The 21,835-nt window shown below is 31.7% G+C and overlaps 34 non-coding genes across 34 annotated transcripts; all 34 read right to left on the bottom strand.

Annotated features, from left to right (window-relative positions):
* Positions 1 to 495: 495 nt before the first annotated feature.
* Positions 496 to 567, bottom strand: TRNAC-GCA (transfer RNA cysteine (anticodon GCA)). The gene has a single exon. It is a non-coding gene; the product is annotated as a tRNA-Cys (tRNA).
* Positions 568 to 1,279: 712 nt separating this feature from the next.
* On the bottom strand, positions 1,280 to 1,351 carry TRNAC-GCA (transfer RNA cysteine (anticodon GCA)). The gene has a single exon. It is a non-coding gene; the product is annotated as a tRNA-Cys (tRNA).
* Positions 1,352 to 1,671: 320 nt separating this feature from the next.
* Positions 1,672 to 1,743, bottom strand: TRNAC-GCA (transfer RNA cysteine (anticodon GCA)). Its single transcript has one exon. It is a non-coding gene; the product is annotated as a tRNA-Cys (tRNA).
* Positions 1,744 to 2,455: 712 nt separating this feature from the next.
* Positions 2,456 to 2,527, bottom strand: TRNAC-GCA (transfer RNA cysteine (anticodon GCA)). The gene has a single exon. It is a non-coding gene; the product is annotated as a tRNA-Cys (tRNA).
* A 1,105-nt stretch (positions 2,528 to 3,632) lies between these two features.
* On the bottom strand, positions 3,633 to 3,704 carry TRNAC-GCA (transfer RNA cysteine (anticodon GCA)). Its single transcript has one exon. It is a non-coding gene; the product is annotated as a tRNA-Cys (tRNA).
* Positions 3,705 to 4,416: 712 nt separating this feature from the next.
* TRNAC-GCA (transfer RNA cysteine (anticodon GCA)) lies at positions 4,417 to 4,488 on the bottom strand. Its single transcript has one exon. It is a non-coding gene; the product is annotated as a tRNA-Cys (tRNA).
* Positions 4,489 to 4,808: 320 nt separating this feature from the next.
* TRNAC-GCA (transfer RNA cysteine (anticodon GCA)) lies at positions 4,809 to 4,880 on the bottom strand. The gene has a single exon. It is a non-coding gene; the product is annotated as a tRNA-Cys (tRNA).
* A 1,105-nt stretch (positions 4,881 to 5,985) lies between these two features.
* On the bottom strand, positions 5,986 to 6,057 carry TRNAC-GCA (transfer RNA cysteine (anticodon GCA)). Its single transcript has one exon. It is a non-coding gene; the product is annotated as a tRNA-Cys (tRNA).
* Positions 6,058 to 6,769: 712 nt separating this feature from the next.
* TRNAC-GCA (transfer RNA cysteine (anticodon GCA)) lies at positions 6,770 to 6,841 on the bottom strand. The gene has a single exon. It is a non-coding gene; the product is annotated as a tRNA-Cys (tRNA).
* Positions 6,842 to 7,161: 320 nt separating this feature from the next.
* TRNAC-GCA (transfer RNA cysteine (anticodon GCA)) lies at positions 7,162 to 7,233 on the bottom strand. Its single transcript has one exon. It is a non-coding gene; the product is annotated as a tRNA-Cys (tRNA).
* A 320-nt stretch (positions 7,234 to 7,553) lies between these two features.
* On the bottom strand, positions 7,554 to 7,625 carry TRNAC-GCA (transfer RNA cysteine (anticodon GCA)). The gene has a single exon. It is a non-coding gene; the product is annotated as a tRNA-Cys (tRNA).
* Positions 7,626 to 9,122: 1,497 nt separating this feature from the next.
* Positions 9,123 to 9,194, bottom strand: TRNAC-GCA (transfer RNA cysteine (anticodon GCA)). The gene has a single exon. It is a non-coding gene; the product is annotated as a tRNA-Cys (tRNA).
* Positions 9,195 to 9,514: 320 nt separating this feature from the next.
* Positions 9,515 to 9,586, bottom strand: TRNAC-GCA (transfer RNA cysteine (anticodon GCA)). The gene has a single exon. It is a non-coding gene; the product is annotated as a tRNA-Cys (tRNA).
* A 712-nt stretch (positions 9,587 to 10,298) lies between these two features.
* Positions 10,299 to 10,370, bottom strand: TRNAC-GCA (transfer RNA cysteine (anticodon GCA)). The gene has a single exon. It is a non-coding gene; the product is annotated as a tRNA-Cys (tRNA).
* Positions 10,371 to 11,083: 713 nt separating this feature from the next.
* Positions 11,084 to 11,155, bottom strand: TRNAC-GCA (transfer RNA cysteine (anticodon GCA)). The gene has a single exon. It is a non-coding gene; the product is annotated as a tRNA-Cys (tRNA).
* Positions 11,156 to 12,259: 1,104 nt separating this feature from the next.
* Positions 12,260 to 12,331, bottom strand: TRNAC-GCA (transfer RNA cysteine (anticodon GCA)). Its single transcript has one exon. It is a non-coding gene; the product is annotated as a tRNA-Cys (tRNA).
* A 1,104-nt stretch (positions 12,332 to 13,435) lies between these two features.
* Positions 13,436 to 13,507, bottom strand: TRNAC-GCA (transfer RNA cysteine (anticodon GCA)). The gene has a single exon. It is a non-coding gene; the product is annotated as a tRNA-Cys (tRNA).
* Positions 13,508 to 14,219: 712 nt separating this feature from the next.
* On the bottom strand, positions 14,220 to 14,291 carry TRNAC-GCA (transfer RNA cysteine (anticodon GCA)). Its single transcript has one exon. It is a non-coding gene; the product is annotated as a tRNA-Cys (tRNA).
* Positions 14,292 to 14,611: 320 nt separating this feature from the next.
* TRNAC-GCA (transfer RNA cysteine (anticodon GCA)) lies at positions 14,612 to 14,683 on the bottom strand. The gene has a single exon. It is a non-coding gene; the product is annotated as a tRNA-Cys (tRNA).
* Positions 14,684 to 15,003: 320 nt separating this feature from the next.
* On the bottom strand, positions 15,004 to 15,075 carry TRNAC-GCA (transfer RNA cysteine (anticodon GCA)). The gene has a single exon. It is a non-coding gene; the product is annotated as a tRNA-Cys (tRNA).
* Positions 15,076 to 15,395: 320 nt separating this feature from the next.
* On the bottom strand, positions 15,396 to 15,467 carry TRNAC-GCA (transfer RNA cysteine (anticodon GCA)). The gene has a single exon. It is a non-coding gene; the product is annotated as a tRNA-Cys (tRNA).
* Positions 15,468 to 16,179: 712 nt separating this feature from the next.
* On the bottom strand, positions 16,180 to 16,251 carry TRNAC-GCA (transfer RNA cysteine (anticodon GCA)). Its single transcript has one exon. It is a non-coding gene; the product is annotated as a tRNA-Cys (tRNA).
* Positions 16,252 to 16,571: 320 nt separating this feature from the next.
* On the bottom strand, positions 16,572 to 16,643 carry TRNAC-GCA (transfer RNA cysteine (anticodon GCA)). The gene has a single exon. It is a non-coding gene; the product is annotated as a tRNA-Cys (tRNA).
* A 321-nt stretch (positions 16,644 to 16,964) lies between these two features.
* On the bottom strand, positions 16,965 to 17,036 carry TRNAC-GCA (transfer RNA cysteine (anticodon GCA)). The gene has a single exon. It is a non-coding gene; the product is annotated as a tRNA-Cys (tRNA).
* Positions 17,037 to 17,748: 712 nt separating this feature from the next.
* On the bottom strand, positions 17,749 to 17,820 carry TRNAC-GCA (transfer RNA cysteine (anticodon GCA)). The gene has a single exon. It is a non-coding gene; the product is annotated as a tRNA-Cys (tRNA).
* Positions 17,821 to 18,531: 711 nt separating this feature from the next.
* TRNAC-GCA (transfer RNA cysteine (anticodon GCA)) lies at positions 18,532 to 18,603 on the bottom strand. The gene has a single exon. It is a non-coding gene; the product is annotated as a tRNA-Cys (tRNA).
* A 320-nt stretch (positions 18,604 to 18,923) lies between these two features.
* TRNAC-GCA (transfer RNA cysteine (anticodon GCA)) lies at positions 18,924 to 18,995 on the bottom strand. The gene has a single exon. It is a non-coding gene; the product is annotated as a tRNA-Cys (tRNA).
* Positions 18,996 to 19,315: 320 nt separating this feature from the next.
* On the bottom strand, positions 19,316 to 19,387 carry TRNAC-GCA (transfer RNA cysteine (anticodon GCA)). The gene has a single exon. It is a non-coding gene; the product is annotated as a tRNA-Cys (tRNA).
* A 320-nt stretch (positions 19,388 to 19,707) lies between these two features.
* On the bottom strand, positions 19,708 to 19,779 carry TRNAC-GCA (transfer RNA cysteine (anticodon GCA)). The gene has a single exon. It is a non-coding gene; the product is annotated as a tRNA-Cys (tRNA).
* Positions 19,780 to 20,099: 320 nt separating this feature from the next.
* TRNAC-GCA (transfer RNA cysteine (anticodon GCA)) lies at positions 20,100 to 20,171 on the bottom strand. Its single transcript has one exon. It is a non-coding gene; the product is annotated as a tRNA-Cys (tRNA).
* Positions 20,172 to 20,491: 320 nt separating this feature from the next.
* On the bottom strand, positions 20,492 to 20,563 carry TRNAC-GCA (transfer RNA cysteine (anticodon GCA)). The gene has a single exon. It is a non-coding gene; the product is annotated as a tRNA-Cys (tRNA).
* Positions 20,564 to 20,883: 320 nt separating this feature from the next.
* On the bottom strand, positions 20,884 to 20,955 carry TRNAC-GCA (transfer RNA cysteine (anticodon GCA)). The gene has a single exon. It is a non-coding gene; the product is annotated as a tRNA-Cys (tRNA).
* A 320-nt stretch (positions 20,956 to 21,275) lies between these two features.
* Positions 21,276 to 21,347, bottom strand: TRNAC-GCA (transfer RNA cysteine (anticodon GCA)). The gene has a single exon. It is a non-coding gene; the product is annotated as a tRNA-Cys (tRNA).
* A 320-nt stretch (positions 21,348 to 21,667) lies between these two features.
* TRNAC-GCA (transfer RNA cysteine (anticodon GCA)) lies at positions 21,668 to 21,739 on the bottom strand. Its single transcript has one exon. It is a non-coding gene; the product is annotated as a tRNA-Cys (tRNA).
* Between the last annotated feature and the right edge of the window lie 96 nt (positions 21,740 to 21,835).

The following is a 21,835-nucleotide window of genomic DNA, read 5'->3' as shown; positions in this document are numbered from 1 at the left end:
GTAACTGGACATGTCAAGCAATGTAATTTCGTAATTTTATGATCCTTCAAATAGTGAATGATGTATTGTGTATAAGAATTGAAAATGAAGATGTATGGTACAAGGGGGCACTCGGAGTTGAACCAAGGACCTCTTTAATCTGCAGTCAAATGCTCTACCACTGAGCTATACCCCCAATGTACGTCAAATAATTTTTGTCCAAAATCTTTTAAATTATAGACAAATGCACATTTTCATGTTCTCTTGTTTGAAAACATGGATTTGAGTTACATCAATTGAAAGATTATTTCTCAGACACAATATTCAAAAAAAATTCAAACTTACATGTTAGAGGACTGAGAACTGATGTAAACAAGTATAATAACTAATTTAAAAACACCTTCAATATTTCAAGTAACTGGACATGTCAAGCAATGTAATTTCGTAATTTTATGATCCTTCAAATAGTGAATGATGTATTGTGTATAAGACTTGAAAAAGAACATGTTTGGAACAAGGGGGCACTCGGAGTTGAACCAAGGACCTCTTGATCTGCAGTCAAATGCTCTACCACTGAGCTATACCCCCAATGTACGTCAAAGAATTTTTGTCCAAAAAACTTTAAATTATAGACAAATGCACATTTTCATGTTCTCTTGTTTGAAAACATGGATTTGAGTTACATCAATTGAAAGATTATTTCTCAGACACAATATTCCAAAAAAATTCAAACTTACATGTTAGAGGACTGAGAATTGATGTAAACAAGTATAATAACTAAATTAAAAACACCTTCTATATTTCAAGTAACTGGACATGTCAAGCAATGTAATTTCGTAATTTTATGATCCTTCAAATAGTGAATGATGTATTGTGTGTAAGACTTGAAAATGAAGATGTATGGTACAAAGGGGCACTCGGAGTTGAACCAAGGACCTCTTGATCTGCAGTCAAATGCTCTACCACTGAGCTATACCCCCAATGTACGTCAAAGAATTTTTGTCCAAAATCTTTTAAATTATAGACAAATGCACATTTTCATGTTCTCTTGTTTGAAAACATGGATTTGAGTTACATCAATTGAAAGATTATTTCTCAGACACAATATTCCAAAAAAATTCAAACTTACATGTTAGAGGACTGAGAATTGATGTAAACAAGTATTATAACTAATTTAAAAACAGCTTCAATTTTTCAAGTAACTAGACATGTCAAGCAATGTAATTTCGTAATTTTATGATCCTTCAAATAGTGAATGATGTATTGTGTGTAAGATTTGAAAATGAAGATGTATGGTACAAGGGGGCACTCGGAGTTGAACCAAGAACCTCTTGATCTGCAGTCAAATGCTCTACCACTGAGCTATACCCCCAATGCACATTAAAGAATTTTTGTCCAAAATCTTTTAAATTATAGACAAATGCACATTTTCATGTTCTCTTGTTTGAAAACATGGATTTGAGTTACATCAATTGAAAGATTATTTCTCAGACACAATATTCCAAAAAAATTCAAACTTACATGTTAGAGGACTGAGAATTGATGTAAACAAGTATAATAACTAAATTAAAAACACCTTCTATATTTCAAGTAACTGGACATGTCAAGCAATGTAATTTCGTAATTTCATGATCCTTCAAATAGTGAATGATGTATTGTGTGTAAGACTTGAAAATGAAGATGTATGGTACAAGGGGGCACTCGGAGTTGAACCAAGGACCTCTTGATCTGCAGTCAAATGCTCTACCACTGAGCTATACCCCCAATGAACATTAAAGAATTTTTGTCCAAAATCTTTAAAATTATAGACAAATGCACATTTTCATGTTCTCTTGTTTGAAAACATGGATTTGAGTTACATCAATTGAAAGATTATTACTCAGACACATTATTCCAAAAAAATTCAAACTTACATGTTAGAGGACTAAGAATTGATGTAAACAAGTATAATAACTAAATTAAAAACACCTTCAATATTTCAAGTAACTGGACATGTCAAGCAATGTAATTTCGTAATTTTATGATCCTTCAAATAGTGAATGATGTATTGTGTGTAAGACTTGAAAATGAAGATGTATGGTACAAGGAGGCTCTCGGAGTTGAACCAAGGACCTCTTGATCTGCAGTCAAATGCTCTACCACTGAGCTATACCCCCAATGTACATTAAAGAATTTTTGTCCAAAATCTTTTAAATCATAGACAAATGCACATTTTCATGTTCTCTTGTTTGAAAACATGGATTTGAGTTACATCAATTGAAAGATTATTACTCAGACACATTATTCCAAAAAAATTCAAACTTACATGTTAGAGGACTAAGAATTGATGTAAACAAGTATAATAACTAAATTAAAAACACCTTCAAAATTTCAAGTAACTGGACATGTCAAGCAATGTAATTTCGTAATTTTATGATCCTTCAAATAGTGAATGATGTATTGTGTGTAAGACTTGAAAATGAAGATGTATGGTACAAGGGGGCACTCGGAGTTGAACCAAGGACCTCTTGATCTGCAGTCAAATGCTCTACCACTGAGCTATACCCCCAGTGTACGTCAAAGAATTTTTGTCCCAAATCTTTTAAATTATAGACAAATGCACATTTTCATGTTCTCTTGTTTGAAAACATGGATTTGAGTTACATCAATTGAAAGATTATTTCTCAGACACAATATTCCAAAAAAATTCAAACTTACATGTTAGAGGACTGAGAACTGATGTAAACAAGTATAATAACTAATTTAAAAACACCTTCAATATTTCAAGTAACTGGACATGTCAAGCAATGTAATTTCGTAATTTTATGATCCTTCAAATAGTGAATGATGTATTGTGTATAAGAATTGAAAATGAAGATGTATGGTACAAGGGGGCACTCGGAGTTGAACCAAGGACCTCTTTAATCTGCAGTCAAATGCTCTACCACTGAGCTATACCCCCAATGTACGTCAAATAATTTTTGTCCAAAATCTTTTAAATTATAGACAAATGCACATTTTCATGTTCTCTTGTTTGAAAACATGGATTTGAGTTACATCAATTGAAAGATTATTTCTCAGACACAATATTCCAAAAAAATTCAAACTTACATGTTAGAGGACTGAGAACTGATGTAAACAAGTATAATAACTAATTTAAAAACACCTTCAATATTTCAAGTAACTGGACATGTCAAGCAATGTAATTTCGTAATTTTATGATCCTTCAAATAGTGAATGATGTATTGTGTGTAAGACTTGAAAAAGAAGATGTATGGTACAAGGGGGCACTCGGAGTTGAACCAAGGACCTCTTGATCTGCAGTCAAATGCGCTACCACTGAGCTATACCCCCAATGTAGATTAAAGAATTTTTGTCCAAAATCTTTTAAATTATAGACAAATGCACATTTTCATGTTCTCTTGTTTGAAAACATGGATTTGAGTTACATCAATTGAAAGATTATTTCTCAGACACAATATTCCAAAAAAATTCAAACTTACATGTTAGAGGACTGAAAATTGATGTAAACAAGTATAATAACTAATTTAAAAACACCTTCAAAATTTCAAGTAAGTGGACATGTCAAGCAATGTAATTTCGTAATTTTATGATCCTTCAAATAGTGAATGATGTATTGTGTGTAAGACTGGAAAATGAAGATGTATGGTACAAGGGGGCACTCGGAGTTGAACCAAGGACCTCTTGATCTGCAGTCAAATGCTCTACCATTGAGCTATACCCCCAATATACATTAAAGAATTTTTGTCCAAAATCTTTTAAATTATAGACAATTGCACATTTTCATGTTCTCTTGTTTGAAAACATGGATTTGAGTTACATCAATTGAAAGATTATTTCTCAGACACAATATTAAAAAAAAATTCAAACTTACATGTTAGAGGACTAAGAATTGATGTAAACAAGTATAATAACTAAATTAAAAACACCTTCAATATTTCAAGTAACTGAACATGTCAAGCAATGTAATTTCGTAATTTTATGATCCTTCAAATAGTGAATAATATATTGTGTATAAGACTTGAAAAAGAACATGTTTGGAACAAGGGGGCACTCGGAGTTAAACCAAGGACCTCTTGATCTGCTGCCAAATGCTCTACCACTGAGCTATACCCCCAAAGTATGTCAAAGATTTTTTGTCCAAAAAACTTTAAATTATAGACAAATGCACATTTTCATGTTCTCTTGTTTGAAAACATGGATTTGAGTTACATCAATTGAAAGATTATTTAGCAGACACAATATTCAAAAAAAAGTCAAACTTACATGTTAGAGGACTAAGAATTGATATAAACAAATATAATAACTAAATTAAAAACACCTTCTATATTTCAAGTAACTGGACATGTCAAGCAATGTAATTTCGTAATTTTATGATCCTTCAAATAGTGAATGATATATTGTGTATAGGACTTGAAAAAGAACATGTTTGGAACAAGGGGGCACTCGGAGTTGAACCAAGGACCTCTTGATCTGCAGTCAAATGCTCTACCACTGAGCTATACCCCCAACATACATCAAAGAATTTTTGTCCAAAATCTTTTAAATTATAGACAAATGCACATTTTCATGTTCTCTTGTTTGAAAACATGGATTTGAGTTACATCAATTGAAAGATTATTTCTCAGACACAATATTCCAAAAAAATTCAAACTTACATGTTAGAGGACTGAAAATTGATGTAAACAAGTATAATAACTAAATTAAAAACACCTTCAATATTTCAAGTAACTGGACATGTCAAGCAATGTAATTTCGTAGTTTTATGATCCTTCGAATAGTGAATGATGTATTGTGTGTAAGACTTGAAAATGAAGATGTATGGTACAAGGGGGCACTCGGAGTTGAACCAAGGACCTCTTGATCTGCAGTCAAATGCTCTACCACTGAGCTATACCCCCAATGTACATTAAAGATTTTTTTGTCCAAAATCTTTTAAATTATAGACAAATGCACATTTTCATGTTCTCTTGTTTGAAAACATGGATTTGAGTTACATCAATTGAAAGATTATTTCTCAGACACAATATTCAAAAAAATTTGAAACTTACATGTTACAGGACTGAGAATTGATGTAAACAAGTATAATAACTAAATTAAAAACACCTTCAATATTTCAAGTAACTGGACATGTCAAGCAATGTAATTTCGTAGTTTTATGATCCTTCAAATAGTGAATGATGTATTGTGTGTAAGACTTGAAAATGAAGATGTATGGTACAAGGAGGCACTCGGAGTTGAACCAAGGATGTCTTGATCTGCAGTCAAATGCTCTACCACTGAGCTATATCCCCAATGTACATTAAAGAATTTTTGTCCAAAATCTTTTAAATTATAGACAAATGCACATTTTCATGTTCTCTTGTTTGAAAACATGGATTTGAGTTACATCAATTGAAAGATTATTTCTCAGACACAATATTCCAAAAAAATTCAAACTTACATGTTAGAGGACTGAAAACTGATGTAAACAAGTATAATAACTAATTTAAAAACACCTTCAATATTTCAAGTAACTGGACATGTCAAGCAATGTAATTTCGTAATTTTATGATCCTTCAAATAGTGAATGATGTATTGTGTATAAGAATTGAAAATGAAGATGTATGGTACAAGGGGGCACTCGGAGTTGAACCTAGGACCTCTTGATGTGCAGTCAAATGCTCTACCACTGAGCTATACCCCCAATGTACGTCAAATAATTTTTGTCCAAAATCTTTTAAATTATAGACAAATGCACATTTTCATGTTCTCTTGTTTGAAAACATGGATTTGAGTTACATCAATTGAAAGATTATTTCTCAGACACAATATTCAAAAAAAAATCAAACTTACATGTTAGAGGACTGAGAATTGATGTAAACAAGTATAATAACTAATTTAAAAACACCTTCAATATTTCAAGTAACTGGACATGTCAAGCAATGTAATTTCGTAATTTTATGATCCTTCAAATAGTGAATGATGTATTGTGTATAAGAATTGAAAATGAAGATGTATGGTACAAGGGGGCACTCGGAGTTGAACCAAGGACCTCTTGATCTGCAGTCAAATGCTCTACCACTGAGCTATACCCCCAATGTACGTCAAATAATTTTTGTCCAAAATCTTTTAAATTATAGACAAATGCACATTTTCATGTTCTCTTGTTTGAAAACATGGATTTGAGTTACATCAATTGAAAGATTATTTCTCAGACACAATATTAAAAAAAAATTCAAACTTACATGTTAGAGGACTGAGAATTGATGTAAACAAGTATAATGACTAATTTAAAAACACCTTCAATATTTCAAGTAACTGGACATGTCAAGCAATGTAATTTCATAATTTTATGATCCTTCAAATAGTGAATGATGTATTGTGTATTAGACTTGAAAAAGAACATGTTTTGAACAAAGGGGCACTCGGAGTTGAACCAAGGACCTCTTGATCTGCAGTCAAATGCTCTACCACTGAGCTATACCCCCAATGTACGTCAAAGAACTTTTGTCCAAAAAACTTTAAATTATAGACAAATGCACATTTTCATGTTCTCTTGTTTGAAAACATGGATTTGAGTTACATCAATTGAAAGATTATTTCTCAGACACTATATTCCAAAAAAATTCAAACTTACATGTTAGAGGACTGAGAACTGATGTAAACAAGTATAATAACTAATTTAAAAACACCTTCAATATTTCAAGTAACTGGACATGTCAAGCAATGTAATTTCGTAATTTTATGATCCTTCAAATAGTGAATGATGTATTGTGTGTAAGACTTGAAAATGAAGATGTATGGTACAAGGGGGCACTCGGAGTTGAACCAAGGACCTCTTGATCTGCAGTCAAATGCTCTACCACTGAGCTATACCCCCAATGTACATTAAAGAATTTTTGTCCAAAATCTTTTAAATTATAGACAAATGCACATTTTCATGTTCTCTTGTTTGAAAACATGGATTTGAGTTACATCAATTTAAAGATTATTTCTCAGACACAGTATTCAAAAAAAATTCAAACTTACATGTTAGAGGACTGAGAATTGATGTAAACAAATATTATAACTAATTTAAAACCACCTTCAATATTTCAAGTAACTGGACATGTCAAGCAATGTAATTTCGTAATTTTATGATCCTTCAAATAGTGAATGATGTATTGTGTGTAAGACTTGAAAATGAAGATGTATGGTACAAGGGGGCACTCGGAGTTGAACCAAGGACCTCTTGATCTGCAGTCAAATGCTCTACCACTGAGCTATACCCCCAGTGTACGTCAAAGAATTTTTGTCCCAAATCTTTTAAATTATAGACAAATGCACATTTTCATGTTCTCTTGTTTGAAAACATGGATTTGAGTTACATCAATTGAAAGATTATTACTCAGACACATTATTCCAAAAAAATTCAAACTTACATGTTAGAGGACTAAGAATTGATGTAAACAAGTATAATAACTAAATTAAAAACACCTTCAATATTTCAAGTAACTGGACATGTCAAGCAATGTAATTTCGTAATTTCATGATCCTTCAAATAGTGAATGATGTATTGTGTGTAAGACTTGAAAATGAAGATGTATGGTACAAGGGGGCACTCGGAGTTGAACCAAGGACCTCTTGATCTGCAGTCAAATGCTCTACCACTGAGCTATACCCCCAATGAACATTAAAGAATTTTTGTCCAAAATCTTTAAAATTATAGACAAATGCACATTTTCATGTTCTCTTGTTTGAAAACATGGATTTGAGTTACATCAATTGAAAGATTATTTCTCAGACACAATATTCCAAAAAAATTCAAACTTACATGTTAGAGGACTGAGAACTGATGTAAACAAGTATAATAACTAATTTAAAAACACCTTCAATATTTCAAGTAACTGGACATGTCAAGCAATGTAATTTCGTAATTTTATGATCCTTCAAATAGTGAATGATGTATTGTGTATAAGAATTGAAAATGAAGATGTATGGTACAAGGGGGCACTCGGAGTTGAACCAAGGACCTCTTTAATCTGCAGTCAAATGCTCTACCACTGAGCTATACCCCCAATGTACGTCAAATAATTTTTGTCCAAAATCTTTTAAATTATAGACAAATGCACATTTTCATGTTCTCTTGTTTGAAAACATGGATTTGAGTTACATCAATTGAAAGATTATTTCTCAGACACAATATTCAAAAAAAATTCAAACTTACATGTTAGAGGACTGAGAACTGATGTAAACAAGTATAATAACTAATTTAAAAACACCTTCAATATTTCAAGTAACTGGACATGTCAAGCAATGTAATTTCGTAATTTTATGATCCTTCAAATAGTGAATGATGTATTGTGTATAAGACTTGAAAAAGAACATGTTTGGAACAAGGGGGCACTCGGAGTTGAACCAAGGACCTCTTGATCTGCAGTCAAATGCTCTACCACTGAGCTATACTCCCAATGTACGTCAAAGAATTTTTGTCCAAAAAACTTTAAATTATAGACAAATGCACATTTTCATGTTCTCTTGTTTGAAAACATGGATTTGAGTTACATCAATTGAAAGATTATTTCTCAGACACAATATTCCAAAAAAATTCAAACTTACATGTTAGAGGACTGAGAATTGATGTAAACAAGTATAATAACTAAATTAAAAACACCTTCTATATTTCAAGTAACTGGACATGTCAAGCAATGTAATTTTGTAATTTTATGATCCTTCAAATAGTGAATGATGTATTGTGTGTAAGACTTGAAAATGAAGATGTATGGTACAAAGGGGCACTCGGAGTTGAACCAAGGACCTCTTGATCTGCAGTCAAATGCTCTACCACTGAGCTATACCCCCAATGTACGTCAAGGAATTTTTGTCCAAAATCTTTTAAATTATAGACAAATGCACATTTTCATGTTCTCTTGTTTGAAAACATGGATTTGAGTTACATCAATTGAAAGATTATTTCTCAGACACAATATTCCAAAAAAATTCAAACTTACATGTTAGAGGACTGAGAATTGATGTAAACAAGTATTATAACTAATTTAAAAACAGCTTCAATTTTTCAAGTAACTAGACATGTCAAGCAATGTAATTTCGTAATTTTATGATCCTTCAAATAGTGAATGATGTATTGTGTGTAAGATTTGAAAATGAAGATGTATGGTACAAGGGGGCACTCGGAGTTGAACCAAGAACCTCTTGATCTGCAGTCAAATGCTCTACCACTGAGCTATACCCCCAATGCACATTAAAGAATTTTTGTCCAAAATCTTTTAAATTATAGACAAATGCACATTTTCATGTTCTCTTGTTTGAAAACATGGATTTGAGTTACATCAATTGAAAGATTATTTCTCAGACACAATATTCCAAAAAAATTCAAACTTACATGTTAGAGGACTGAGAATTGATGTAAACAAGTATAATAACTAAATTAAAAACACCTTCTATATTTCAAGTAACTGGACATGTCAAGCAATGTAATTTCGTAATTTCATGATCCTTCAAATAGTGAATGATGTATTGTGTGTAAGACTTGAAAATGAAGATGTATGGTACAAGGGGGCACTCGGAGTTGAACCAAGGACCTCTTGATCTGCAGTCAAATGCTCTACCACTGAGCTATACCCCCAATGAACATTAAAGAATTTTTGTCCAAAATCTTTAAAATTATAGACAAATGCACATTTTCATGTTCTCTTGTTTGAAAACATGGATTTGAGTTACATCAATTGAAAGATTATTACTCAGACACATTATTCCAAAAAAATTCAAACTTACATGTTAGAGGACTAAGAATTGATGTAAACAAGTATAATAACTAAATTAAAAACACCTTCAATATTTCAAGTAACTGGACATGTCAAGCAATGTAATTTCGTAATTTTATGATCCTTCAAATAGTGAATGATGTATTGTGTGTAAGACTTGAAAATGAAGATGTATGGTACAAAGAGGCTCTCGGAGTTGAACCAAGGACCTCTTGATCTGCAGTCAAATGCTCTACCACTGAGCTATACCCCCAATGTACATTAAAGAATTTTTGTCCAAAATCTTTTAAATCATAGACAAATGCACATTTTCATGTTCTCTTGTTTGAAAACATGGATTTGAGTTACATCAATTGAAAGATTATTACTCAGACACATTATTCCAAAAAAATTCAAACTTACATGTTAGAGGACTAAGAATTGATGTAAACAAGTATAATAACTAAATTAAAAACACCTTCAAAATTTCAAGTAACTGGACATGTCAAGCAATGTAATTTCGTAATTTTATGATCCTTCAAATAGTGAATGATGTATTGTGTGTAAGACTTGAAAATGAAGATGTATGGTACAAGGGGGCACTCGGAGTTGAACCAAGGACCTCTTGATCTGCAGTCAAATGCTCTACCACTGAGCTATACCCCCAGTGAACGTCAAAGAATTTTTGTCCCAAATCTTTTAAATTATAGACAAATGCACATTTTCATGTTCTCTTGTTTGAAAACATGGATTTGAGTTACATCAATTGAAAGATTATTTCTCAGACACAATATTCCAAAAAAATTCAAACTTACATGTTAGAGGACTGAGAACTGATGTAAACAAGTATAATAACTAATTTAAAAACACCTTCAATATTTCAAGTAACTGGACATGTCAAGCAATGTAATTTCGTAATTTTATAATCCTTCAAATAGTGAATGATGTATTGTGTATAAGAATTGAAAATGAAGATGTATGGTACAAGGGGGCACTCGGAGTTGAACCAAGGACCTCTTTAATCTGCAGTCAAATGCTCTACCACTGAGCTATACCCCCAATGTACGTCAAATAATTTTTGTCCAAAATCTTTTAAATTATAGACAAATGCACATTTTCATGTTCTCTTGTTTGAAAACATGGATTTGAGTTACATCAATTGAAAGATTATTACTCAGACACATTATTCCAAAAAAATTCAAACTTACATGTTAGAGGACTAAGAATTGATGTAAACAAGTATAATAACTAAATTAAAAACACCTTCAATATTTCAAGTAACTGGACATGTCAAGCAATGTAATTTCGTAATTTTATGATCCTTCAAATAGTGAATAATGTATTGTGTGTAAGACTTGAAAATGAAGATGTATGGTACAAGGGGGCACTCGGAGTTGAACCAAGGACCTCTTGATCTGCAGTCAAATGCTCTACCACTGAGCTATACCCCCAACGTACATTACAGAATTTTTGTCCAAAATCTTTTAAATTATAGACAAATGCACATTTTCATGTTCTCTTGTTTGAAAACATGGATTTGAGTTACATCAATTGAAAGATTATTTCTCAGACACAATATTCAAAAAAATTTGAAACTTACATGTTACAGGACTGAGAATTGATGTAAACAAGTATAAAAACTAAATTAAAAACACCTTCAATATTTCAAGTAACTGGACATGTCAAGCAATGTAATTTCGTAGTTTTATGATCCTTCAAATAGTGAATGATGTATTGTGTGTAAGACTTGAAAATGAAGATGTATGGTACAAGGGGGCACTCGGAGTTGAACCAAGGATGTCTTGATCTGCAGTCAAATGCTCTACCACTGAGCTATATCCCCAATGTACATTAAAGAATTTTTGTCCAAAATCTTTTAAATTATAGACAAATGCACATTTTCATGTTCTCTTGTTTGAAAACATGGATTTGAGTTACATCAATTGAAAGATTATTTCTCAGACACAATATTCCAAAAAAATTCAAACTTACATGTTAGAGGACTGAAAACTGATGTAAACAAGTATAATAACTAATTTAAAAACACCTTCAATATTTCAAGTAACTGGACATGTCAAGCAATGTAATTTCGTAATTTTATGATCCTTCAAATAGTGAATGATGTATTGTGTATAAGAATTGAAAATGAAGATGTATGGTACAAGGGGGCACTCGGAGTTGAACCTAGGACCTCTTGATCTGCAGTCAAATGCTCTACCACTGAGCTATACCCCCAATGTACGTCAAATAATTTTTGTCCAAAATCTTTTAAATTATAGACAAATGCACATTTTCATGTTCTCTTGTTTGAAAACATGGATTTGAGTTACATCAATTGAAAGATTATTTCTCAGACACAATATTCAAAAAAAAATCAAACTTACATGTTAGAGGACTGAGAATTGATGTAAACAAGTATAATAACTAATTTAAAAACACCTTCAATATTTCAAGTAACTGGACATGTCAAGCAATGTAATTTCGTAATTTTATGATCCTTCAAATAGTGAATGATGTATTGTGTATAAGAATTGAAAATGAAGATGTATGGTACAAGGGGGCACTCGGAGTTGAACCAAGGACCTCTTGATCTGCAGTCAAATGCTCTACCACTGAGCTATACCCCCAATGTACGTCAAATAATTTTTGTCCAAAATCTTTTAAATTATAGACAAATGCACATTTTCATGTTCTCTTGTTTGAAAACATGGATTTGAGTTACATCAATTGAAAGATTATTTCTCAGACACAATATTCAAAAAAAATTCAAACTTACATGTTAGAGGACTAAGAATTGATGTAAACAAGTATAATGACTAATTTAAAAACACCTTCAATATTTCAAGTAACTGGACATGTCAAGCAATGTAATTTCATAATTTTATGATCCTTCAAATAGTGAATGATGTATTGTGTATTAGACTTGAAAAAGAACATGTTTTGAACAAAGGGGCACTCGGAGTTGAACCAAGGACCTCTTGATCTGCAGTCAAATGCTCTACCACTGAGCTATACCCCCAATGTACATCAAAGAATTTTTGTCCAAAAAACTTTAAATTATAGACAAATGCACATTTTCATGTTCTCTTGTTTGAAAACATGGATTTGAGTTACATCAATTGAAAGATTATTTCTCAGACACAATATTCCAAAAAAATTCAAACTTACATGTTAGAGGACTGAAAACTGATGTAAACAAGTATAATAACTAATTTAAAAACACCTTCAATATTTCAAGTAACTGGACATGTCAAGCAATGTAATTTCGTAATTTTATGATCCTTCAAATAGTGAATGATGTATTGTGTATAAGAATTGAAAATGAAGATGTATGGTACAAGGGGGCACTCGGAGTTGAACCTAGGACCTCTTGATCTGCAGTCAAATGCTCTACCACTGAGCTATACCCCCAATGTACGTCAAATAATTTTTGTCCAAAATCTTTTAAATTATAGACAAATGCACATTTTCATGTTCTCTTGTTTGAAAACATGGATTTGAGTTACATCAATTGAAAGATTATTTCTCAGACACAATATTCAAAAAAAAATCAAACTTACATGTTAGAGGACTGAGAATTGATGTAAACAAGTATAATAACTAATTTAAAAACACCTTCAATATTTCAAGTAACTGGACATGTCAAGCAATGTAATTTCGTAATTTTATGATCCTTCAAATAGTGAATGATGTATTGTGTATAAGAATTGAAAATGAAGATGTATGGTACAAGGGGGCACTCGGAGTTGAACCAAGGACCTCTTGATCTGCAGTCAAATGCTCTACCACTGAGCTATACCCCCAATGTACGTCAAATAATTTTTGTCCAAAATCTTTTAAATTATAGACAAATGCACATTTTCATGTTCTCTTGTTTGAAAACATGGATTTGAGTTACATCAATTGAAAGATTATTTCTCAGACACAATATTCAAAAAAAATTCAAACTTACATGTTAGAGGACTAAGAATTGATGTAAACAAGTATAATGACTAATTTAAAAACACCTTCAATATTTCAAGTAACTGGACATGTCAAGCAATGTAATTTCATAATTTTATGATCCTTCAAATAGTGAATGATGTATTGTGTATTAGACTTGAAAAAGAACATGTTTTGAACAAAGGGGCACTCGGAGTTGAACCAAGGACCTCTTGATCTGCAGTCAAATGCTCTACCACTGAGCTATACCCCCAATGTACGTCAAAGAACTTTTGTCCAAAAAACTTTAAATTATAGACAAATGCACATTTTCATGTTCTCTTGTTTGAAAACATGGATTTGAGTTACATCAATTGAAAGATTATTTCTCAGACACTATATTCCAAAAAAATTCAAACTTACATGTTAGAGGACTGAGAACTGATGTAAACAAGTATAATAACTAATTTAAAAACACCTTCAATATTTCAAGTAACTGGACATGTCAAGCAATGTAATTTCGTAATTTTATGATCCTTCAAATAGTGAATGATGTATTGTGTGTAAGACTTGAAAATGAAGATGTATGGTACAAGGGGGCACTCGGAGTTGAACCAAGAACCTCTTGATCTGCAGTCAAATGCTCTACCACTGAGCTATACCCCCAATGTACATTAAAGAATTTTTGTCCAAAATCTTTTAAATTATAGACAAATGCACATTTTCATGTTCTCTTGTTTGAAAACATGGATTTGAGTTACATCAATTGAAAGATTATTTCTCAGACACAATATTCCAAAAAAATTCAAACTTACATGTTAGAGGACTGAGAATTGATGTAAACAAGTATTATAACTAATTTAAAAACAGCTTCAATTTTTCAAGTAACTGGACATGTCAAGCAATGTAATTTCGTAATTTTATGATCCTTCAAATAGTGAATGATGTATTGTGTGTAAGATTTGAAAATGAAGATGTATGGTACAAGGGGGCACTCGGAGTTGAACCAAGAACCTCTTGATCTGCAGTCAAATGCTCTACCACTGAGCTATACCCCCAATGCACATTAAAGAATTTTTGTCCAAAATCTTTTAAATTATAGACAAATGCACATTTTCATGTTCTCTTGTTTGAAAACATGGATTTGAGTTACATCAATTGAAAGATTATTTCTCAGACACAGTATTCAAAAAAAATTCAAACTTACATGTTAGAGGACTGAGAATTGATGTAAACAAGTATTATAACTAATTTAAAAACACCTTCAATATTTCAAGTAACTGGACATGTCAAGCAATGTAATTTCGTAATTTTATGATCCTTCAAATAGTGAATGATGTATTGTGTGTAAGACTTGAAAATGAAGATGTATGGTACAAGGGGGCACTCGGAGTTGAACCAAGGACCTCTTGATCTGCAGTCAAATGCTCTACCACTGAGCTATACCCCCAGTGTACGTCAAAGAATTTTTGTCCCAAATCTTTTAAATTATAGACAAATGCACATTTTCATGTTCTCTTGTTTGAAAACATGGATTTGAGTTACATCAATTGAAAGATTATTTCTCAGACACAATATTCCAAAAAAATTCAAACTTACATGTTAGAGGACTGAGAACTGATGTAAACAAGTATAATAACTAATTTAAAAACACCTTCAATATTTCAAGTAACTGGACATGTCAAGCAATGTAATTTCGTAATTTTATGATCCTTCAAATAGTGAATGATGTATTGTGTATAAGAATTGAAAATGAAGATGTATGGTACAAGGGGGCACTCGGAGTTGAACCAAGGACCTCTTGATCTGCAGTCAAATGCTCTACCACTGAGCTATACCCCCAATGTACGTAAAATAATTTTTGTCCAAAATCTTTTAAATTATAGACAAATGCACATTTTCATGTTCTCTTGTTTGAAAACATGGATTTGAGTTACATCAATTGAAAGATTATTACTCAGACACATTATTCCAAAAAAATTCAAACTTACATGTTAGAGGACTAAGAATTGATGTAAACAAGTATAATAACTAAATTAAAAACACCTTCAATATTTCAAGTAACTGGACATGTCAAGCAATGTAATTTCGTAATTTTATGATCCTTCAAATAGTGAATGATGTATTGTGTGTAAGACTTGAAAATGAAGATGTATGGTACAAGGAGGCTCTCGGAGTTGAACCAAGGACCTCTTGATCTGCAGTCAAATGCTCTACCACTGAGCTATACCCCCAATGTACATTAAAGAATTTTTGTCCAAAATCTTTTAAATCATAGACAAATGCACATTTTCATGTTCTCTTGTTTGAAAACATGGATTTGAGTTACATCAATTGAAAGATTATTACTCAGACACATTATTCCAAAAAAATTCAAACTTACATGTTAGAGGACTAAGAATTGATGTAAACAAGTATAATAACTAAATTAAAAATACCTTCAATATTTCAAGTAACTGGACATGTCAAGCAATGTAATTTCGTAATTTTATGATCCTTCAAATAGTGAATGATGTATTGTGTGTAAGATTTGAAAATGAAGATGTATGGTAAAAGGGGGCACTCGGAGTTGAACCAAGGACCTCTTGATCTGCAGTCAAATGCTCTACCACTGAGCTATACCCCCAGTGTACGTCAAAGAATTTTTGTCCCAAATCTTTTAAATTATAGACAAATGCACATTTTCATGTTCTCTTGTTTGAAAACATGGATTTGAGTTACATCAATTGAAAGATTATTTCTCAGACACAATATTCCAAAAAAATTCAAACTTACATGTTAGAGGACTGAGAACTGATGTAAACAAGTATAATAACTAATTTAAAAACACCTTCAATATTTCAAGTAACTGGACATGTCAAGCAATGTAATTTCGTAATTTTATGATCCTTCAAATAGTGAATGATGTATTGTGTATAAGAATTGAAAATGAAGACGTATGGTACAAGGGGGCACTCGGAGTTGAACCAAGGACCTCTTGATCTGCAGTCAAATGCTCTACCACTGAGCTATACCCCCAATGTACATTAAAGAATTTTTGTCCAAAATCTTTTAAATTATAGACAAATGCACATTTTCATGTTCTCTTGTTTGAAAACATGGATTTGAGTTACATCAATTGAAAGATTATTTCTCAGACACAATATTCCAAAAAAAATTCAAACTTACATGTTAGAGGACTGAGAACTGATGTAAACAAGTATAATAACTAATTTAAAAACACCTTCAATATTTCAAGTAACTGGACATGTCAAGCAATGTAATTTCGTAATTTTATGATCCTTCAAATAGTGAATGATGTATTGTGTATAAGAATTGAAAATGAAGATGTATGGTACAAGGGGGCACTCGGAGTTGAACCAAGGACCTCTTGATCTGCAGTCAAATGCTCTACCACTGAGCTATACCCCCAATGTACGTCAAATAATTTTTGTCCAAAATCTTTTAAATTATAGACAAATGCACATTTTCATGTTCTCTTGTTTGAAAACATGGATTTGAGTTACATCAATTGAAAGATTATTACTCAGACACATTATTCCAAAAAAATTCAAACTTACATGTTAGAGGACTAAGAATTGATGTAAACAAGTATAATAACTAAATTAAAAACACCTTCAATATTTCAAGTAACTGGACATGTCAAGCAATGTAATTTCGTAATTTTATGATCCTTCAAATAGTGAATGATGTATTGTGTGTAAGACTTGAAAATGAAAATGTATGGTACAAGGGAACACTCGGAGTTGAACCAAGGACCTCTTGATCTGCAGTCAAATGCTCTACCACTGAGCTATACCCCCAATGTACATCAAATAATTTTTGTCCAAAATCTTTTAAATTATAGACAAATGCACATTTTCATGTTCTCTTGTTTGAAAACATGGATTTGAGTTACATCAATTGAAAGATTATTTCTCAGACACAATATTCAAAAAAAATTCAAACTTACATGTTAGAGGACTAAGAATTGATGTAAACAAGTATAATGACTAATTTAAAAACACCTTTAATATTTCAAGTAACTGGACATGTCAAGCAATGTAATTTTGTAATTTTATGATCCTTCAAATAGTGAATGATGTATTGTGTATAAGACTTGAAAAAGAACATGTTTGGAACAAGGGGGCACTCGGAGTTGAACCAAGGACCTCTTGATCTGCAGTCAAATGCTCTACCACTGAGCTATACCCCCAATGTACGTCAAAGAATTTTTGTCCAAAAAACTTTAAATTATAGACAAATGCACATTTTCATGTTATTTTGTTTGAAAACATGGATTTGAGTTACATCAATTGAAAGATTATTTCTCAGACACAATATTCCAAAAAAATTCAAACTTACATGTTAGAGGACTGAGAACTGATGTAAACAAGTATAATAACTAATTTAAAAACACCTTCAATATTTCAAGTAACTGGACATGTCAAGCAATGTAATTTCGTAATTTTATGATCCTTCAAATAGTGAATGATGTATTGTATATAAGAATTGAAAGTGAAGATGTATGGTACAAGGGGGCACGCGGAGTTGAACCAAGGACCTCTTGATCTGCAGTCAAATGCTCTACCACTGAGCTATACCCCCAATGTACATTAAATAATTTTTGTCCAAAATCTTTTAAATTATAGACAAATGCACATTTTCATGTTCTCTTGTTTGAAAACATGGATTTGAGTTACATCAATTGAAAGATTATTTCTCAGACACAATATTCAAAAAAATGCAAACTTACATGTTACAGGACTGAGAATTGATGTAAACAAGTATAATAACTAATTTAAAAACACCTTCATTATTTCAAGTAACTGGACATGTCAAGCAATGTAATTTCGTAATTTTATGATCCTTCAAATAGTGAATGATGTATTGTGTGTAAGACTTGAAAAAGAACATGTTTGGAACAAGGGGGCACTCGGAGTTGAACCAAGGACCTCTTGATCTGCAGTCAAATGCTCTACCACTGAGCTATACCCCCAATGTACGTCAAAGAATTTTTGTCCAAAATCTTTTAAATTATAGACAAATGCACATTTTCATGTTCTCTTGTTTGAAAACATGGATTTGAGTTACATCAATTGAAAGATTATTTCTCAGACACAATATTCCAAAAAAATTCAAACTTACATGTTAGAGGACTGAGAATTGATGTAAACAAGTATAATAACTAATTTAAAAACACCTTCAATATTTCAAGTAACTGGACATGTCAAGCAATGTAATTTCGTAATTTTATGATCCTTCAAATAGTGAATGATGTATTGTATATAAGAATTGAAAATGAAGATGTATGGTACAAGGGGGCACTCGGAGTTGAACCAAGGACCTCTTGATCTGCAGTCAAATGCTCTACCACTGAGCTATACCCCCAATGTACGTCAAATAATTTTTGTCCAAAATATTTTAAATTATAGACAAATGCACATTTTCATGTTCTCTTGTTTGAAAACATGGATTTGAGTTACATCAATTGAAAGATTATTTCTCAGACACAATATTCCAAAAAAATTCAAACTTACATGTTAGAGGACTGAGAACTGATGTAAACAAGTATAATAACTAATTTAAAAACACCTTCAATATTTCAAGTAACTGGACATGTCAAGCAATGTAATTTCGTAATTTTATGATCCTTCAAATAGTGAATGATGTATTGTGTATAAGAATTGAAAATGAAGATGTATGGTACAAGGGGGCACTTGGAGTTGAACCAAGGACCTCTTGATCTGCAGTCAAATGCTCTACCACTGAGCTATACCCCCAATGTACATTAAATAATTTTTGTCCAAAATCTTTTAAATTATAGACAAATGCACATTTTCATGTTCTCTTGTTTGAAAACATGGATTTGAGTTACATCAATTGAAAAATTATTACTCAGACACATTATTCCAAAAAAATGCAAACTTACATGTTAGAGGACTGAGAATTGATGTAAACAAGTATAATAACTAATTTAAAAACACCTTCATTATTTCAAGTAACTGGACATGTCAAGCAATGTAATTTCGTAATTTTATGATCCTTCAAATAGTGAATGATGTATTGTGTGTAAGACTTGAAAAAGAACATGTTTGGAACAAGGGGGCACTCGGAGTTGAACCAAGGACCTCTTGATCTGCAGTCAAATGCTCTACCACTGAGCTATACCCCCAATGTACATCAAAGAATTTTTGTCCAAAAAACTTTAAATTATAGACAAATGCACATTTTCATGTTCTTTTGTTTGAAAACATGGATTTGAGTTACATCAATTGAAAGATTATTTCTCAGACACAATATTCCAAAAAAATTCAAACTTACATGTTAGAGGACTGAGAATTGATGTAAACAAGTATAATAACTAATTTAAAAACACCTTCAATATTTCAAGTAACTGGACATGTCAAGCAATGTAATTTCGTAATTTTATGATCCTTCAAATAGTGAATGATGTATTGTGTATAAGAATTGAAAATGAAGATGTATGGTACAAGGGGGCACTCGGAGTTGAACCAAGGACCTCTTGATCTGCAGTCAAATGCTCTACCACTGAGCTATACCCCCAATGTACGTCAAAGAATTTTTGTCCAAAATCTTTTAAATTATAGACAAATGCACATTTTCATGTTCTCTTGTTTGAAAACATGGATTTGAGTTACATCAATTGAAAGATTATTTCTCAGACACAATATTCCAAAAAAATTCAAACTTACATGTTAGAGGACTGAGAATTGATGTAAACAAGTATAATAACTAATTTAAAAACACCTTCATTATTTCAAGTAACTGGACATGTCAAGCAATGTAATTTCGTAATTTTATGATCCTTCAAATAGTGAATGATGTATTGTGTGTAAGACTTGAAAAAGAACATGTTTGGAACAAGGGGGCACTCGGAGTTGAACCAAGGACCTCTTGATCTGCAGTCAAATGCTCTACCACTGAGCTATACCCCCAATGTACATCAAAGAATTTTTGTCCAAAAAACTTTAAATTATAGACAAATGCACATTTTCATGTTCTTTTGTTTGAAAACATGGATTTGAGTTACATCAATTGAAAGATTATTTCTCAGACACAATATTCCAAAAAAGTTCAAACTTACATGTTAGAGGACTGAGAATTGATGTAAACAAGTATAATAACTAATTTAAAAACACCTTCAATATTTCAAGTAACTGGACATGTCAAGCAATGTAATTTCGTAATTTTATGATCCTTCAAATAGTGAATGATGTATTGTGTATAAGAATTGAAAATGAAGATGTATGGTACAAGGGGGCACTCGGAGTTGAACCAAGGACCTCTTGATCTGCAGTCAAATGCTCTACCACTGAGCTATACCCCCTATGTACGTCAAAGAATTTTTGTCCAAAATCTTTTAAATTATAGACAAATGCACATTTTCATGTTCTCTTGTTTGAAAACATGGATTTGAGTTACATCAATTGAAAGATTATTTCTCAGACACAATATTCAAAAAAAATTCAAACTTACATGTTAGAGGACTGAGAATTGATGTAAACAAGTATAATAACTAATTTAAAAACACCTTCAATATTTCAAGTAACTGGACATGTCAAGCAATGTAATTTCGTAATTTTATGATCCTTCAAATAGTGAATGATGTATTGTGTATAAGAATTGAAAATGAAGATGTATGGTACAAGGGGGCACTCGGAGTTGAACCAAGGACCTCTTGATCTGCAGTCAAATGCTCTACCACTGAGCTATACCCCCAATGTACATTAAAGAATTTTTGTCCAAAATCTTTTAAATTATAGACAAATGCACATTTTCATGTTCTCTTGTTTGAAAACATGGATTTGAGTTACATCAATTGAAAGATTATTTCTCAGACACAATATTCCAAAAAAATTCAAACTTACATGTTAGAGGACTGAGAACTGATGTAAACAAGTATAATAACTAATTTAAAAACACCTTCAATATTTCAAGTAACTGGACATGTCAAGCAATGTAATTTCGTAATTTTATGATCCTTCAAATAGTGAATGATGTATTGTGTATAAGAATTGAAAATGAAGATGTATGGTACAAGGGGGCACTCGGAGTTGAACCAAGGACCTCTTGATCTGCAGTCAAATGCTCTACCACTGAGCTATACCCCCAATGTACGTCAAATAATTTTTGTCCAAAATCTTTTAAATTATAGACAAATGCACATTTTCATGTTCTCTTGTTTGAAAACATGGATTTGAGTTACA

The sequence above is a fragment of the Engystomops pustulosus genome, chromosome 1, assembly GCF_040894005.1.
Source record: "Engystomops pustulosus chromosome 1, aEngPut4.maternal, whole genome shotgun sequence".
Taxonomy (NCBI): Eukaryota; Metazoa; Chordata; class Amphibia; order Anura; family Leptodactylidae; genus Engystomops; species Engystomops pustulosus.
This window is presented reverse-complemented; position numbering and strand designations above follow the sequence as displayed.